General features: G+C 49.5%; 2 long non-coding RNA genes across 2 annotated transcripts in view; one reads left to right on the forward strand and one right to left on the reverse strand.

Moving 5' to 3' along the window:
• LOC121094636 overlaps positions 1 to 14,424 on the reverse strand; it is a 119,694-nt gene that overhangs the window by 50,226 nt on the left and 55,044 nt on the right. Inside the window, exons 2-3 of the long non-coding RNA XR_005829910.1 lie at positions 10,499 to 10,680; positions 86 to 4,861 (exon numbers count right to left, since the gene is read on the reverse strand). This is a non-coding gene — a long non-coding RNA (uncharacterized LOC121094636). The remainder of the gene's footprint in view (positions 1 to 85; positions 4,862 to 10,498; positions 10,681 to 14,424) is intronic.
• On the forward strand, positions 1,418 to 6,853 carry LOC121094637. Its single transcript, XR_005829911.1, has 2 exons — positions 1,418 to 1,497; positions 6,400 to 6,853. It is a non-coding gene; the product is annotated as an uncharacterized LOC121094637 (long non-coding RNA).

Below are 14,424 nucleotides of genomic sequence, written 5' to 3' on the forward strand. Positions count from 1 at the left end.
AGGATTTATTAATACAGAAAAGAGTCTCAAGCTCTTCCCCACCCACCACCACCCCACAATACGGTTTTATTTTAAAAACACTTACCAGCATGGAGACAATCTTCATGCCTTGTGTAAAATCTAGCATTTCCCAAGTGGCATCTGAAAACACGCCCTATTTTTGTCACACGCCTCAGCCCGCTCTAGCTCTGGTCCAGGATGTGTGTATATTGCCATGAAGCTCAGCACGAGGGCAAAGAGCCTTGACGCCTGGTGAATACCCAACAGACTAAGTGGGAAACTGTTTCCCAATCCTGTGAAAATTTCCAGAATATCAGAAATGGTTTTTTCTCTTTCCTGAATCAGGACAAGGCCAGAACTTGGCAAACTTTATTGAGGTCTGAGTTCGTTGATGAGCATGTCCAGAGAGGATCAACGGCAACAAAACATTTCAGTGTTGATGTTTCCCAACTTTTTTACTCCACGTTCACTTTATTTGCAATACTACTACTGAACCTAAAATATTTTCAGTGCAGGATTCCTCAGAGCTGAAACCACTGTCAAGAGACTATTGGCATTCGCTGATATCAAAACTACCTTTTTCCACAGACAGTTTTGCTTTGGAGTAAATGGCATTTTCAGGTTAAAACCCCGAAACTCTCTCAAAGGAAAAAACCTCTTGAATGCATTGAAGAATGAGATCAGACAAGGGCCCTGTAGCTTGCACACTGAATTAGCCCGCAAAGATTTGCTTTAACTTACTCTCCTGGACAGGAGTGGCTCAGACTGTCTGCAGAGGAGCCGCTTGCTGCACCTCGTCGTCGTCCCTGTGACTTACTCAAGACCCTGTGGAGGGACCTCGGGGGACTGGGACCCGTTCCTTGGCCAGAGCAGACAGGTTTTCTGCTGCAGAGGGGGAAGCGCATGCAAAACAAAAAGCATATGCCGGCTCCTTCGGCTGGGGCTCTGTGTGCAGCTGGCGGGACTGTGGCCACCACTTTGGGACACGTGGAGTCTGCCCCTCCAGCGCCTGCCGGCTCCCTGGCCGCTCTCCACAGGTGGCTCCATCTCTGACACCAGTGTGCCCAGGGACATGTTCACTTGCTCTCCCTCCCTCCGCTAGTTGCACTTGAGGCCACGCAGAAGGAGCCGGGGAACGCGCTGCAATCCATCTTTCCCCAAACCGCAACCTTTGCTGCTGCCGGTTGGTCCCATCTGATAAACCAAAACAAACAGCCAGCCCGCTCCGCTCGCTTCCTCCCTCTTACGGGGGAACGAGCTCAGCACGCCCCAGCGTCTCAGCCAAATCCCGCAGGGGTAATTTAATCGCATTCCTGCTCCGTCTGCCTCAGTTACCCCACTTGGACATGTTATGTCTCCGCGCATCCTGTTGTGGCATCCTCGGCATTCCCCACCGCGCTCCCAGCCACATCGCTGCTCCGCGTACGTCACTGCCCAGGACTCTGCCGGTGCACAGGCAAGCTGTCAGAGGCTGGGGTACACTCCTGGGATAGACAGGTAAAAGCTTGCTTGAATCTATTCAACCCAGGACTTCTCCGTTATGGCAGATTTGGGGTCGGGCGTGTGCCTGATCTTTGTCGCGGCACCACAGTGAGAGAAGGCGAGTTCAGATTTAGGATTGATTTTAGGGGATTGATGGGACCTACCAAGTGGGCAAATCCCTCCTCGTGAAGTTTGCTGTCAGAAGTTTAGTGGGAGTTTTAGAAAGAACACAAAACTCATGAGTGCTGAAAGCCACCATAAAAATACCTCCTAATGAGCAAATTAACAGCAGATTCCCAGACCTCATCAGCCAGGTTCTGCATGCGACCCTAAATGATGGAAAAATCTATTTTAAGAATGTTCAGGGAACTTCTTAGGATGTGATTTTTGTAAAAAAAAATTTTGGTGCACTGAATGTAATACATTTTGTGCACTGCTGCAAGTACAACCTTGGCTCAGTACCCAGAGTCCGGACACACAAGGTGCTGAAAGATGGTAGGTAGAGGTCTCTTTGGGGAAGTGTAAGAGATAAGAGTCCCGTCAGAAGCATCTGCTTTCAGCCAATATCAGTGTCTTGCCTCACGGGTGGAAATGTATTAACCACAAAAAGCTTGATTTTCAAGGCCAAACTGATCTGTATTCTTGTCCATTTAAATTTGTGGGTGAATGAGGGAGTGGTTCATGAATGACTGGGATAAGAGGTGGGAGATGATCAAAATAAGGGCATGGAACAAAGCGCAGATACCATCTATTATGTGATATCATTGCCCATCTTGCTGAAAAAGTCACACAGGCAAAATATATTATTATTATCATCACTAACTTGCAAGCCGGAAAATGTTTTTTCCATTAGAATTTCCAAACATCTTCAGAACTGTCTGCAAAATTTTCATCAGTCGTTGGCTTTTTGCTTGTGCAGTTGCATCTGGTCTCGGGGCCGCATCCTGCAGGCAGGGCTGAGTTGGTGGCCACGCTGTCTCCTCATCCCATCCTCACAGAGGACTCTGGTCCCGTCTTTGTGCTGCTGGAACAGATGCTGGGAGGTCTAGCGACATTTCATCAGCCTGGAAACATACAGGAACGTGCCGTGTTGCAGGCCACAGTGTTACTCCTTGGACTGCCTTACATCACTGCAAACGTAGACAACAGATTTTAAAAGTGGAGAAACAGTCAAATGGAGGGGACAGAGGAGGTCCAACTTAGACAAGGGAGGTACAGCTCAGCCCTAGCTAGCGTGGACATCACTGAAGGTAGCCAGTGCATGAAGATCACCAAAAATATTGGGCAGCAAGAGGGGAGACCGCACTGTTCAGCTCCTCTTCCCTTCCGCCCTACTCCTGTTCGTGCAGCCCCACAATGGCACGCCTATCTTGGCCCGCTGGACTTTTGACTTGTGCGTGTTTTGGGCGCTGAGTTCAGAACCCAAAATTAGAATGAGGATGAAAAAAAAACAATTTTCCGACACAGCTTAGCTGGAATGAAAGTGCTTCTGCACCTCTGCCTGACACTCCACCTGGGGGGAGCACCCGCTGGGTCACAGCTCCCCTGTCCCAGTGTGCACCCACTCTGCCCTGTGATGTTGAGGGTCCAAAAGCCCACAGGGAACCCTCGCTGTGGAGATTATTTGCTTCCAAACACCCCCATTCCGAAGCCACGGTGGATGCCATACCCTCACTGACACGGCTGTGCCCCTGCGCAGTGTGCAGCTTTCTGCTGCTCGCTCTCCAGCCAGTGCTGCTTACTGCTGGCACAGGTGCTCCTCACCAAGGGCAGCAATTAATTATTGCTTGTACAGCAGAGCAGGGACCCAGCCCCACCATGCACACCGGGAGAAGCAGATCCCAGCCCTGCTCCTGGCCACGGTGAGCAGCTGGGAGACTTGGGGGAGTGGGGGGAGAAGCAAGCAAGCTAGAGGTGGGCAGAATAACCTGCTCCCAAACCCACTGTGAGATGTTCAGCCTCAGAAATAGGCCAATTTGGACAGTCCCAGAGCTGTAAAGTGCAGGAGGGGAACGGCTCACCTGCAGCGTGGTCTTGCCAGCCTTCACGGTGCTACCCCAGCAAAGCCCTCCAGGCTGGGAGGAGCTGGCCGCAGGGGACCTCACAGCACCCAAGGAGGGGGGTTGGTAGGGATACGGGACCTGGGAGAAGCACCGCCTCGGCTTCCAACTAGTTGTCAGGGCTTAAGAGCAGCAGGTCATTGCCGAGAACTGCATTCATACCTTGAAAGCATCCTGTGGTCCAAGCTGAGCATCAGAAGCCATGCCACAAGCTGAGCCAGAAAAGGGGATTTTTTGCAGGAAGGAAGAACCAAAGTCCATCTGCCCATCCCATCTACTGCTTCCAAATGAGCTGGCTTGTGAGAACCCGCAGCGTTCACCAGAACCTGGGAACCAGTCACCCCAGGCACCTCCAGCATTTCTGTCCCCAGCCCCAGGAACACCGGCTCCGTTTTCACTGCAGCAACTTCTCAGCACACTCTCAAGATGGGAGGGCTGGTTTGGATTTACTAAACCCAATGCTACATGTCTCTTACATGTGCAAGTCAAGCTCTCTAGGGCTTCACATGCCATTTGTTGTTCCAGACCATGCTGATGTTGACAATTCCTTGCTAATAACGTACCCTCAGTCTCCTCAAGCAGCTAGCTCATTTGGGAATGGGGAAGGATTTTTTTTTTTACTAAAATCCCTCTTGTACCAAAGGGAAATGGCCGCTTTCTCTGGGCAGCACGTGAATAATCCCAAGCAAGTGGAGCCCAGGCTTGGCAGCATGACCTCTGGGGTAGTATCTTCATAAAAGCAAATGTGAAGGTGTCCTCCTGCCCCATTATGCAGTGCAGAGAGAGTGGGATGGGTCTTTTGTGGGCCCTTGAGGGAGCATCCTTGCTGTGACCTTTAAACCTGGTCAGTTTTGCAGCTGAGGAAATAACTGCAGGGGCTGAAGGGAGGGAAACGGAGAGCAGACATGCACGAGGCTTCATTTTTGCAGTGATGGCGGAAGACTTGCAAGTGTGGAAGGGAATGAAGATGCCTGGGGTGCTGCATGGCTGGTTTCACTGCTCTCACGTGGGTTGAGGATGTAGCAGTAGTGGTTGCCAAGAGTTCCCAGGGTCTCTTCTGCCCATGGCTCCCCAGGATGGAGGTGAGAAACTGTCGAAGGGCTCAGCAGAAGCTGTTGCTGAGGAGCTCAAACTGGACCCAGCAGTATGATGTGGCAGGGACTGTCCTCCTTTCTCATCTTTTCAACCTGCAAACTCCTAGGAGCCGGCTGGGGCTGGGGACTCGTGCAGATGGAGAAGGCTGTAAGAACTGCGTGGACCTTCCTGACCTGGGCTCCAGCAGCTCTGGTTTTCTTCACCAGAAAGAAACTCTAAAAACTCTAGAACAGAAAACACATGGTCCCACATTTGTATTACATAAGTAGCACTGGAGCAATCGGTGTGGAGCTTTGGGGAAGGGGAGGGACGCATCGGCACAGCTTAGTCTGAGATCTGTTTGATGTGCTCTGTTATTGTAAATCTAGCAAGCTATGTCTAATGGCCAAGTTAGCTTTACCACAGGATTCTTTGAAAATAATAGGCAGTTCAGAGGTGATGCCAGCTTTACATTAAACTTAAACATATACTGAATATCTGTGGCATGAACAGAAGCATCAGGGCACCAAGGAGGAAATACCAAGCCCTCCCAGGGCAGGGAATTAGAGAATTGAGATGTGCATTGCATATCCCTCATTTAAGTTGCCAAGTGTGAGACATGAGAGGTTGGATGCGTGGAGGCTGTCAGCCTCTGGGACTGGGGCCGGGGCCATCCCAAGCCATGCCGACGATGCATAAAGAGCTACAAAAAAAGCTAAACAGGAAAGCTGAAATTTCTATGACTCATGCTCGGTGTCAAAATGAGTGGTTACACTTTGCTGATAATCTCGTGGTACCTCATTTCCCCCACCACGAAATTAGGGTGATGGTTTGCTCTTATCTCCCAGGTAAGCCACAAAGATATATTCATTAAAGCCTGGGTAACATTTGTTAAGGATGCAGACACTGGGGTGAGACCATCACAGAAACACCCAGAAACTAAAGCCTAAGACAATATTTTCTAAGTAGGAGACATCCATCTTGTGACAATGTTTAGTTACAGTGACTTTGATCTCTGCCAAGGCAGTCACGCCACTTAATCATCGCGGTTGATGGATGCTGGGGCAGCATGGCCGCAATTGCTCATTGTCAGGCTGATACAGAGGTCACGGGCTTTGCTAAGCTTTGGATCAAAATCCAAAACAGCCCCTGTCACGTCTGTCAGGTTTAGAAGAATAATAAATTCACTAATTTAGCTTTGGTGTTGGGTAGTAGCTGGTGCCACCTTTATCTGTTACTCCTGAGAAAATAAACCCAGCACCACCATCCCCATCGCAGCACGATGATGCTGCAACATGCTGTTAATCTTCACAATGTGAGACAAAGGCTTGGGGGGAGGTGAGGGAGGGCACAAATTTGTGGGATGACTCAAAGGCTCTGCAACACCTCCCTTGCCAGACTAGGGATGGATTTGTGGAAGTGGCTGTGTGCCCCTGAGCTTTGTGAGGGGTGGAGATGCTGGTGAACCAGACCCTGGATGCTTGCCGTAGCCTGCCACAGCTGTGGCTCAGTGGTGAGGACACTGTTATTGCAATGACAGAAAAAAGGGATCACCGTACTGCGGCTCACCCTTAATCCTTTAAAAATCAGTGTGAAATTTCCAGCATTATAACTCTCCTAGATAGTTCAAGGAAGGTGCAAGAAGTAGGCACAGATAAACTATCTCTGATCTTAGCTTTTAATACCATAATATCTTTTTTTTTAAAAAACCTCCCTTTCCCAATTTTTGTTAACATTTGCTATCACTAACTTGTTGCCACCACGGTTTCCTACACTCCCCCAGCCCCCTTCCCTTTTGAATCTAGCTGTATTCGTGGAGGAGCCCAAGGCAACTGCTGACCCACACCGCACATCCAGAGGGACAGAGAGGGGTGAGGATGCAGCGGGAGGAGGAGCAGCTGGGACGGGGGAGATGGCAGGTGGGGGCTGACGAGAAGGTACAAGCCCGGCAGAGACGGAGGGAGCACTGTGGACTTTATTCTCTGCCTGCAGGAACATCAACATTGAAATCTCTGCTCGGATCTGGATTTGTTGACACAAAATCCACTGCCTGAACGCGGGGGGTTGGAAGCAGTTTACCTGTTACGTTCCCAGCGCTATCTCCGGAACATAACTCCACAGGCTGGAGCAGTTGTAGTATATCTGCTGGTCTCTTATCTAATGTGTAACCTCCTGGACTGAAGACATAATGTACTGTCTATCCTTTCTGTGATAAAAATAAAGCATATAAAAACACACACACACACACACAATCCCAGGCCAAAAACTCCCTGAGGGGAACACACTGTGACTAGATAAGAAGGTACCGGCTGGCACGTAGTTACCTCTCTGCTTTCTAACTGGGACACTCAGGGAAAGGGTGGGGTTGGGGCTGGTAGGGGGCCACAGGGGGCAAGGGGGGAGAGAGAACCACCATGGGATGGATGGCAAGGGAAGAAAAAGCACAGCAGAGAACGGTTCAAGGAAAAAAGCCAAAAGCAGATCGGACTTACTCAAGGCTTTCGTAGCCCTGCCAGTCAGCCTTAAAATCTGACCCTTCTGGGGCTGTGGGCAGCAAACCCTGCTAGTGCTGCCCTGAGGGACCGAACAGGGGGTCTCTGGGGCTCAGAGCTTCTACACAAAATAAAAACAACTCCTGGAAAACTCCTGGAGGGTCGGCATGCATGTCACATGTGACGCCATGTCTTCCTGGTGCTCGATCCACCGCACTCCCTGAAGGTCAACCTTCCTGGTGGGACCAGTCCTGTCTCTTCTAGGGGGTGATTTTTCCATCTCTCCTTTGCCACTGATTCCCTTCAGTGGTCCTGGGCAAATTTCCTCACTACCTTATTGCGACTTCTTCTGACAAATGACGGGTGGGACTTGCACCACCTCCTGGGCATGTGGGGAGACCCTTCTGCCAGGTCCTGAGAGCCACGTCCAAGATGTCAGAGGCTGGTGGGACTTGAGAAAGAAGAAGGAAAGAAGAGCTTTGAAGGAAAGGTGGCAGGGAAAGAGAAGGGAAACCAGAGGTTCAGCACCTCTACGAACCAAGCCTTGCTGGAGCTTCTGAGCCCAGCTCCAGGGACACCAAATGCAAACCAACTGCTCAGTTTTTCACATGCTCTGGGTTCTCTTTGTATATCCAAAGCAATATAATGGACAAGAGAGAACTGCAATTGTAATCAACACTTACAGCGAGTATTTAACACAGGAAATTAACTAAAAAGATATGCCACACCAGTGCTTCCTATCAACACCTTCTGCTGGCCCCACGGTTTGGCAACAAGCAAGGAAGCGGCAGTCCCCATGCCATGCTCTTGTACCACTCTGCATCCAGCAAACCCCCCAAATTCCTGCCTTCCTCAACATTTCTTACCCTTGAGCACCATTAGAGAGAGCAATTCTTAGAAGTCCAGCAGCTTGATTAAATTTTTGCTTTATCTTGCTTTTGGACATGAGGTGATAACCTGGGTTGTACTCTGCCTCTGCCTTGGTGCTCCCTGCGTGGGGAAGCCAACGGTGCTGGTACCCTGCCAAGGATGCATTTTACAGGCGTGTGCACGGCTCAGCTGGCAAGAGGATGCTAACAGCCCAAAAGATCACCAACCGCAGGCACGGCTCTTTGGAAACATTTTCACAACTAACTGGCTTAGCCAGTGAGGTAAAACATGCATTTTCCAAAAGAGGGCATCTCATTTTCTGTTTGATGGATGGGCTCAGGTCTTGAGTCAGAGTAAAAAGATAAAATTTGTGAAAAGCCCAAGTACTTCAGAAGAACTTAAAACTTATTTTTCCTTTAGTTTCTTTGTAGCATTTTTATGAAAAAGTTAATTCAAATTTTAAGAACATCCCAGCGGATGAAGTAGCAAAACATTTGGTTCTAAAAATGTCAATATTACATATTTGGACATTTTCTGTGTTTGTTTTTTTTTTAAACAAACAAAACAAAACACTGAAATTTATACTGGCTTTGCCAAAAATGTCAGTTCCATCAAAACGACATTTTGCAATGAGAAACTGGTTTATGCTTCCCACTCCCCCCCCACCCCGCTCCCTCCTTTTGCTGACTGCTTGCATTGAACGCTTCAGCAAAAGTGGTCACCCAGGTTATACTGGGAAAAAACACTTTGTGTGCAGGGGCATTTGCACATGCAAAACCACCTTTGGCTGGTGATGCCTGCATGGGAACTGGCATGTCAGGAAAATGCAGCCCCTGCTCGGGGAGCCTTCGTCTGCAACTTGCTTGAGTGGAGTGAGGGAGCTTGCAGCAGGGTCAGGAAATAAATTCAAGCATCCTTTGCCTCGGCTATGTGGACCAGCCTTCCCGGGAGGGAGACGCAGCCCTTTCCAGCGCTGGTGCCAGCCGAGCCCTGCTGCTGCCCTGCGATAAAGCCACCCGGCAGGTGGACCCTCGGGCTCACCCCAGATGCTCCAGCAGAAGGCTGTGAGAAAGGACAGCTCGGGGGCAATCATTAACACAGGCTGCACTGCAAACACCAGTCTTCAGACCATTTCAGTCAGTGAAGCGTACTTCCCATGGGAACTCTTGGTTCTGGCTAACTTGAGGCAAGACCAATTAGAGCAGGCAGTAAATACACTTAGCATGCTCAGGGAAATACATCTAAAGCTGTTTATACACATTCCTTTGGACCAGTCAGCAACAAAAATGTCCTTACAGTTGTTCCCGCCTTCCCTTCTTCCCTCTCTGTGCCACTTCAAAAATAACACTCACCGGCCTCACCTAACCCTTGCTGGGTTTACTCCTATTCACTGCCAAGTCCATCAGCTCTTGTGTTCCACCAGCCCCATGACTGGTGAGCTTCCTGCAGGCTTCCAACCGTTGCATTTCTTCTGGCTCCCCCCAAAGTTTTTGTAACGTGATAGAAGCCAAGAGGAAAAAGGCTTGCAGGTTTCCTTGTCATTGAGGAGCTGATACCTGGTACCAAGCCACCTTCGTCACCTCTGGCCACCCTCCTCATCAGGTTGGGGCTTTGCGTACATAGCGCAGTTAATTAGTGCTAATGGCAGGTTGACAGCCATTGCCAGGGCAGTAACAGCTGTGGGGGACTGCTGTCTAGCGAGGATGATCTCAGGTGGTGGGGCCATGGCTACAGGGACAGTCTGCAGGGAACAGAGAGCCCGGATCTCATGTCCCAGACCACTGCCCTGCCCACAGGGTTGTTCCTCACTGATACCACGCTTGGTTGGGTCTCATGTTGCGTAGTCGGTCACGTCAGCTGTGTGGCACTTTGCCTGGTCTCCAGGTGGGGACTGAGCCTGTTGTCAGAGGGCCCCCACTGAACCACACGGTTATGCAGCATTAATAGGGTTTGATCCTAAAGCAAGATCTTCCCACTAAGCTCCATGGAGGACCAAGACTTTCATCAAAAAAGCGAGGCTCTGTAATGTCTGTAATTTGGACTCGCTCAAGATCAGAAAAATTTTCTCTTCAAAGCCAGGATCAAACCTGAATACGACCAAGTTCTTGGGGCGGGGTGTGTGTGTGTGTGTGCCAGGAATAAATAATCTTTCTTTTCAAATCTGGTCGAGACTGGCTGAACTTATTTACTTTATATTTTATATTACCTAATGCACCACATTTTAAAAAGTTATTTCAGGATTAAAAAATAGCACTTTTCATCCTAAAAATGTTTCAAGACATATGGAGTTTTGACAGAACTGCGTTCTCCAAAGGAAAACCCGCTCTTCCCGCATTTCCCCTACCAGCTTTTCGGTGATTTCATGCACAGCATGACAGAGGTGTTGGAGTGAAGCCCCAGCCGCCCCAAGGTGTGCACGAACCAAAACCAACTCCCACATTCCCTTCCCAGTGCCGGTCACAGGGACACAGACACATGGGACTGGAAAAGGACGTAAGAAACTGGAGCCATGCTGTTCACCTCTACCGCTGGCTTCTTCGGTTGTCGTTATCTGCTTTACGGCCCCGTGGCTCTCTCCCCGTTGGTGCAGTGTGATGGTTGGGGGGTCTGCGACATCACACCCGCCCCAGCACGTCAGTCTGCAGCTCGCCCACTGTCTCCCTCGATCTGTGCTGCCATGTGGTGAATCCTGAAGTTACCAGCTGACAAAGAGAGGAGAGGGTGGTCAGGCACAAAGAGCTGTGGTGAGAGATGCCATCTTCTGGCACTCTGCATCCCCCTGCTTCCCCTCACAGGAGCAGCTTGTATGGGGCTGGGGCAAAGCAAGCATGGGGCACGAGAGGCACCGGTCCCTCACCGGCTTTGCAATGATCAGTCTCTGGGAGTCAAGCTACTTCAGAGGTACAGGGGGCCAGAAGGCAGACAGTGGACATGCCCTCTAGGGACAACAGATTCCTGTGTCCAACACACAGCACGTACAGCCAGGGAGCAGCACGCAAGAGGTGCTTTGTTCCCAGAGGCTTGAACTTCCAGAGCTGGGCAGGCAAGAGGGAGAGATGCATCTCCCACAGCTGACAGGTACAGGCAAGGCTCTTGGGCTTCCAATGCATTTTACTACCAGTGCAGCTGCTCCCAGAGCTGCCATGTGGTTAAACGACTGGCTGATATCTTCTAAGCAAGCTGGAGACCGGCTCAGAAGAAGCCACTAGGTGCTGAAGCCACAGGTCCAGGTTTCAGAAGAGAGCCCTCTGCCAAGCTCAAGGAGGCTGAGCCAGAGCATCATACACACACACATACACAAGCAATCCTCAGAACTGGGCTAGGACAATGTTTGCCCAAAATATTTTAAAGCTTAATTCCAGTGATCACAGTGGCTTTGTGAGCACATCTCACTAATGGAGCAGTTCCAGACTTTATCTAATCAGCCCTCTCCACCTCCCCTCACGCTTACACAGCAGAGCTGAGCCTAAGGAGCTGGCTGTGATGCAATGCCTCTCTTTCTAGTCCATGAAGTATGAAGCCCATGGTCTGGATAAAAACAAAGACATGCTCCTGAGTGTGCGTTCAGGACTGGAAGGTTAGCAGTGGGCAAAAATTTAGTGGGAGGGGAAAGCAGGACCAGGTGTGCTTGGATGAGCAAGAAAGGATGATGCAAGACTAGACACCTGTGTTAACTGTTTGGCTTTGTCACAGGTTTCTGCACATCTCAAGGGCAAGTGAAGTGAAAACCCCTGTCTTGGGTCCGAAGTGGCTACGAGGGCTCCCTCTCACTTCAGATACCATCTCTCCAACACAAAGGAGTGAAAACTCCAGTTATAGCACACATGACCGCAGCTAGTCCACAACGGGAGAGGGAAATGGTAACTAGATCAAGGTTTTTGCTAAGAATTTAAGGCACACAATTCCACCTGTCTTCCAAACGAATAACACCCCTTCTGAGACAATGCTTGAAGGCCATCGAGATGATCAGACAGCCAGGAGAGTCCATCAAGAAAACAGACCATTTTTGTATATGTCAAGTCACCAGCAAGGCTGGACAATGATGTGTCCTAAAGGGGTGGCAAGAGGTAACCAATACTGCCCAGAAAAGCCGATGGCAACATATGTCACAGCAAGCCTTAGAGCCACCCTGCAGGAGCACCTCTGTGAGAAGGAACCCATTCAGTCATTAGTGACCATAGGCAAAGAGCAGCCTTGCTGGAAAGTTAGGCATTTACTGAAGTCCATGTATTCAGAGTGATTAGTGACTTTCCTTGAAAATTCTCGATTACTTTTCCTTTATTAGAAATCTGAAAAGCCTTAAAGTGAAAGATCTTCAACAGCTGAAGATGTATCTTTTCTTTTCCAAAGGAACCTGTAAATTTCCATGGAATAAGTCAACAAAAAAAAAACATTTGTCGCTCACATCAACATTTTCCAGGGAGGAGGGACAGGAGAAGGGGAAACATTACTTTTTACAAGGTCTACTGATTGGCAGAGCTCTTTAATAAATAGATCAGACCAGAATGCAGGACTCCAGTCCACATGGAAGAACTGTGGGTCCTTGAAAGGCTGATAGATACCTTGTTGGCTGAGTTTCCCCCTGTGGTTGACAGAGCATTAGCTAAAGACAGGATACAGGCAACCAGTCCTGCTGGGAATGACTGGATGCCAAACCGATGGCTGGCAAGATCTCTAAAGGCTTAATGACAGAACGCAAATGCTCGCACAGAGACCTGACCAGCAGAGAATTTGCTAGCTAGGGAACTGCAGGCTAGCCACATACCGTAACACTAGTTTGCTCTCAAGAAGTGAGAAAAAAATTAAATACTTTTTTAAAAAAGAGAGAGAGAGAGAAAAATTCTGCTCTGCAAACATTTCCAAGGTGGCTATAACCTTCCTCCAAAGAGGCAAATCCAACATTAAACATCAGGAGAATAAATCAGCTGCAGGGACTGGCAAAAGGCTGAGAATCTAAACTACAGCAAGGTCAAGAGGAAGCAGGGGGCTGCTCAGAGGGAGCCAGAGTGAGAAATTCAGCACATCTGGTAGGTACAAAGCAATGCCCTTCGGGCAAACTGAGCCCCCAGCCCACCCCTGCACGGTGCCTAGAGCTCAGCAGAGGGAACAACACCAGCACAGATGGGCACGGGGATGTCCTGTCCGAGGGCAACCCATCTGCCAGAGGGTGGAGGGGAAAAAAAAAAAAAAAAAGGCAGGTGAATAAATGAGAAGCAGCAGCATTAAGACGGTGCAGCTCGTGCGGCCGCCTGAGTGGCAGGGAGCTGCTGGCTCCGCTGGCTCCAGGGATGCTCTCCCGCTCTGCAGGCAGAGCCGGCTGTGGCACGGTTCCTTGGTGTGGCTGCGTGTCCCCTGGCATGGTCAGCTCTGCCATAGACCTCGCGTGAGAGCTCCAGGGTGGTCAGGTGTATCCCTGCCCTCTGCTTCCCAGAGCTCCCTGGGACCTACAAAACAACGCAGGGAATCCTTAAAGCTCCCCTAAATGTCTGTGGGGAGTAAGCAGACCTGAGCATTGGCTTGGGGGAGGAGGGAGTCCAAGCGGATCCCTGGAGAAGAAAATAAAAGAGTAGCATGCAGTTGGTTTTCCTGTTGATTTGGAGAGATGTGCCAATCAAGCATCCTTTGGATGTGTAACGAGTGGGTTGCAGCCAAGAAACATATTTACAAGAAAACGTCCATGGAAAAGTATAGGCCCTGAATGTACATGCAGAGGCATGGCATGGAAAGCAAGAAGAAAACCAGGGCAAGGAGCAGGAAAAACAAGAATAGAAAAGGTTTTGTGGGAGACAAAAGTAGGTCAGGGACTGATGGTGTTTTGGGGGGTGCACAGAGACACAATTAGCTGGCATTGCAACACTGAGCCTACCCGGGCTGCGGGGCCAGCAGAAGTTAGGTGGTTGGGCTCCCCTGGAAGCATCGCTGTCTGCGTGCTGTGCTGGGGTCCAGGCAGGCACCCTCACGGGAAGGCTCAGCACCGCAGCGCCTTGACTTGCTTTTACGTTTGCACGGTCCCAGACCAATTCTCAGACCTCTGCCTGGATTTAGACTTCAGTTTGTTGTGATACAGAAAAAGATAAATTCAAACGTTGATCCCAAACACCCCAGAGATTAGGGAAATGTTATCGACACAAGTATTCCATTAACATTTGAATATTTTACAGTACAAGCTCCTTTTAACCATGCATTCATTTCTTGCTTGCATTATTTTTTGCTATATCTAGAGATTGCCCTTTGTAATTTAATGCAAAAGAACACATGAAGGGAAATACACTTTGAGGGGCACATGGATGGGACAGGAAAAAAAAGTGCAATAATATATATTCCAGCTGGATCAAATCTGGAGTTCTGCTTAATTCAGGAGGTTGTACCTGACAGTGGCAAGGAAGGTGCAGGAAACCTTGCAGATAGCAGCCTCTGTGTGACCTACACGAGAAAGTTCTTTCCCA

This window comes from Falco naumanni, chromosome 10 (genome assembly GCF_017639655.2).
Source record: "Falco naumanni isolate bFalNau1 chromosome 10, bFalNau1.pat, whole genome shotgun sequence".
Taxonomy (NCBI): Eukaryota; Metazoa; Chordata; class Aves; order Falconiformes; family Falconidae; genus Falco; species Falco naumanni.